The sequence below is a fragment of the Amblyomma americanum genome, chromosome 2 (assembly GCF_052857255.1).
Source record: "Amblyomma americanum isolate KBUSLIRL-KWMA chromosome 2, ASM5285725v1, whole genome shotgun sequence".
NCBI classification, from domain to species: domain Eukaryota; kingdom Metazoa; phylum Arthropoda; class Arachnida; order Ixodida; family Ixodidae; genus Amblyomma; species Amblyomma americanum.
The window spans coordinates 88,797,217-88,801,580 of record NC_135498.1 but is presented as its reverse complement, the minus strand read 5'-3'; the positions used below and the strand labels follow the sequence as shown (position 1 = coordinate 88,801,580).

The window sequence follows — 4,364 nt, the reverse complement described above, 5'->3', positions numbered from 1 at the left end:
ACATGGCTGCCTTTGCGTTTCGCCTCCACCGATATGAGGAAGCCACGGTCGGGTTCGAACCCGGGACCCGCAAGCAATTTGTTTACTACTGTTACTACTGCAGCTTGAGTTACTGGTCAAGGTATCCTGTTTATTTTCAGCTTACTTATTTCACTTCGTTCTTCACTGCGCAGTTAGGGGTTTAACGCTTTTTTTTCTGTATCATTTCCCCCTTGTTTTTAGCACTACTATTATGTCCTCTCAAGGGGTCTATCGAAAGTGAGAAACATACTAGCTAGTGCTATGTTTTTTTTTTAAAGCGAACGCTTTGCTATTCCCTTCCGTAGGTTCTTCGCTGTGTGCGCCGCGTGCGCGCGTTCGACCTTGAACCGACCGTGAACCACGTGACAGCTATGACGTCCATCAGCCGCCCCACCGCCGAAGCCGAGCTCTCGCCTGTTTATATAGGTCATCGGCGTTCATTGCGTTCATTGACGTTGGCGTTGACAACGTTCGGCTCTCCGATGATTTTAAGGAAATGAAAGGGCGCGTAACTGGCTCCCCGGATCAGTGGACGCCTCAATCGCGCTCTGAATTACGTGGAGGTGGGGTGCATGCATTAGTGCTGACAACGTTGTGGCAGACATACGGCACTGCAGTAATAGGCCGCCGCGTTCATTGGGTGACCAACCTCTCACGATCAACCATTAAACTGACATCTGCCAAGGTTGCAGGGTTGGCGCGCTGCCTATTCAGTGCCCGGAACGCACTCAACGTTACAGACGCCAAGCCGCGTCTACTGGCCCGATGCACAACAGCTTTCACTCTCTAACCAAGTTCAGCAGTTGTTAGCAGCTATTTTTTTTTAGCCAGGGCCACTCAGCGATAACGATGCGACCGAGCGAGCGCGGCTTCTCTAAATGTGACGTATGCAGTTCAGCAGCCTAAAATATGAGCATTCAGTCCTGTGAGCGATTTAGTCTCTAGAAGCTAAGGCTGCCGCTATCATCGACGCAAGCGTGCACATTCCCTGCCGTCGACCAGGCCAAAGAATATTTGCAGGCCTCTGAAGCAGCGCCGCAACCACTCTATTGCAACCCCAAGCTTACAGAGAGGAATGGGAGGCGGCCCTGCTTCGAAACCAAAGGAAAGGGGCGTAACAGGCCCCCTGGGACAGTGGACACCTCGGTCGTGCTTTAAGCTACGTGGCGGTAGTGACAGATGTGAGCTGCTCTGTGGCTTTGTGTCCTTAATTACAGACCTGGGATCCGGGGGTTCTCGTATATATATGTGGCGGGGGCTCTTTGTCACCTGGGGCATATGTTGCTAAACCGTCGTCGTCACTTCAGATTACACGGTTCTTGGGATACGCGTCCTTTCTTTTAACCTTTCCTCTCGTATCTCTTTCAACCCTTCATACTATCAGCACGTGGCACCGATTGTGGCTCCGCTTGAGCCAGTGGGCAGGTTCGTGCAATTTCCGTTTCATTTTTCCTGCAGTCGCAACGAAAACACGCCGCATGCGTTGGCATTGACAACGCTGTGGCAGAAACGCGGCACTGAACCTATAGGCCGCCGGCGTTCATTGGGTCACCAGCCTATCGCGGACCAACCATTAACTGCCCCGCGACTTGCGAAGCTCGCAGGGTGGGCCTATACAGTTTGCGGAACGCATTTAACTCCCAAGCCGCGTCTGTTGAGTACACCAGCGATGCACCACAGCCTTCGCACTCTAACCTAGTTCAGCAGTAGTTAAACCGCAGCAAATTTTTTTAGGAAAATAAATGACGCAGTAACTGTGCCACATATCTCGGTGGACAACCGAAACGTGCCCTAAAGGAAGAGATAAAGGAGGGAGTGAAATAAGAAAAGTATAAACAGGTGCCCTAGTTTAAGTCTCCGGGTAATTTCGACCACGTGATCTTTAACGTGCACTTCCATCGCACAGCACACGGGCGCCTTTTGCGTTTCGCTTCAATCGAAACGCAGCCCCCGCGGTTGGGTTCCAACCCGGGTACTCTGGATCAGTAGCCGAGCACCCTAACTTTACACTGAGCCACCGCAGCGGGTGGCCCTGCTTGGTTGCCCGGACCTTCAGGCCCAAAAGGTTTTTTTTTTTTGGTCAGGAGGGCTAAGCTACCGGCTTCGACCAGTGGGGTCCTAGAATAAGGACTCCACCTATTGCGGTTCTCGTTAAAAATTCTCATTTTTTTATTTTGGCTGAACAAAGGCTTTTCAGCACCATCGCAACCGTTCGCGGCGTTCCCCGCAAGACAATGTCTAATAATAATAATAATAATAATAATGATTGGTTTTGGGGAAAGGAAATGGCGCAGTATCTGTCTCATATATCGTTGGACACCTGAACTGCGCCGTAAGGGAAGGGTAAACGAGGAAGTGAAAGAAGAAAGGAAGAGAGAAGTGCCGTAGTGGAGGGCTCCGGAATGATTTCGACCACCTGGGGATCTTTAACGTGCACTGACATCGCACAGCACACGGGCGCCTCAGCGTTTTTCCTCCATAAAAACGCAACCGCCGCGGTCGGGTTCGAACCCGGGAACTCCGGATCAGTAGTCGAGCGCCCTAACCACTGAGCCACCGCGGCGGGGCATGACAATGTCTTTGTGTGTTCCGAACGCGCGCCTTCAGTTTTCGTCTGCTATCCTCACCAAAAAAAAAAAGGTGCAGAAAATGTATTACTCATGCTGAATTTCAAGTAAATGTGCGTTCGTTTAGGTGCACCGAGCTACACTTTTTGTACACTAGCGAAAAAAATGGAGTCATGCTATACTGATTACAATAGTTTAGCCAGTGTAGGTAAAAAAAAAATGCCCTGCTGTAGCTTTCCTTTAATATACTAATCATTTTTGTTAACCCGTAGTGAACGCTGCCAAAAACATTTGACTCACTAGAGCCATCGAACCGCGTCGGGGGTGTAGCTCAGAGGTAGAGCGCTCGCTTTGCATGCGAGAAGTCCCGGGTTCAATCCCCGGCTCCTCCACTTTTTGGTTTGTTTTTTTTGCATTTAAATGTTTCATGCCCTCTACAACATAACGTACAGACCTGCTGCTTCTTTGGTGCTGCTTTGCGGCATCCGTCATTCATTTGGCTTCGCTCAAAGCTTGAAATTACCTATTCACCTTTCAAGCTAACCGCCGTGCTCAACGTTATTGAATGACTAATAATCATGACGACAACCACAATCTGCTGTTTCCACACTGTATATGCCACAGAACTTCTGTGAAGGCGGATTTGAGGACGCACGGCTTTCTGAGCTTTGAAAGGAGACTGGAGAGGCTCCAGCTTTTGAAATTATTCCTTCAACCTGATCCAAAAATATGCCTTAGGTAAAGCAACATTAACGCCTAAATTTGAAAATTTCTACCAAATTGCAGGACATGGTGCTCTGTGCATTTCACGTGATGGTATCGTAATTGATAAGGTATGAAAGGAAAGCTACTGGTTTTTTTTCGCCCTTTAAACTGCTTTGGAATAAAAATGCTTGAAACCCATTCATACAATGTAAGCCCGATATTCTTCCTTCCTCCCCTGAAGACACGTTCAATGCTTTCCCACACAATATTTTCCAGTTCTTCCTTTTCATCTCATCTGCCCTTTATTTTGTTACTTGAGGTGTGTTTCTTCCCTAAGAGCGTAAAAAAAATTCTGATGCAAATGAAAAAAACCGAGGATTATAAATGCTATTAGATTAGCCAATCGAATGAAGTCGAGGAGTCACCGATGATGCATTAACTGCGTTCAAGCATGATAAGATGCCGAACTATCTTATAAAATGCCCACTGCGACCGGACGCCAGTATCTCGTCGTTTTTAAAGCTCGGTGACCCGCAGTAGATGGGGAATTTCGACCTCTGATGCCTGGAAGCGGCATATAAAATAAGCCTAAGATGGAGAAAAAGCTTCGGCAGTGAAGCCATTACCGCGTGATGGTCAGCGCGAGGACAATCTTGACCCGGATTTTACGAAGCGCAACCTCGTCTTTTGACGGCGGGTGAGGTTTACTGCAGACGGAGGGCCCAAAGCACGTGTGCGGCGCAGGAAGTGCTCCTTCCTCGTCAAAAAGGGGGCGGCGGAATCTAGACTGAGGTGATGGTGGTGGTTGTGTAACACGTTTATTAATACAGCCTTTATGTTATTCGTTTAACAGATCCTAGGCAAAGGTGGCGAGGGCACGTTGCAGGTTCAGGTCCCGGGAGGCGAGCCAGATGGGCCATGGTGGGGTTGGGGAGAACAGATAGGCGGAGGATTGGAAGGCCGGGTAGCACCGTGTAAGGCAGTGGTATATATCTGCACATGTGTGTGGGCAGTTTGAGCACGAGGGTGTGGAACTGTACCTCTACAAACAAATTTTGGTTGTGTATGAAG

The 4,364-nt window shown here is 49.0% G+C and overlaps 1 non-coding gene across 1 annotated transcript; it reads left to right on the top strand.

The window, feature by feature from the left end:
- Positions 1 to 2,908: 2,908 nt before the first annotated feature.
- Positions 2,909 to 2,980, top strand: TRNAA-UGC (transfer RNA alanine (anticodon UGC)). The gene has a single exon. It is a non-coding gene; the product is annotated as a tRNA-Ala (tRNA).
- Positions 2,981 to 4,364: the final 1,384 nt, after the last annotated feature.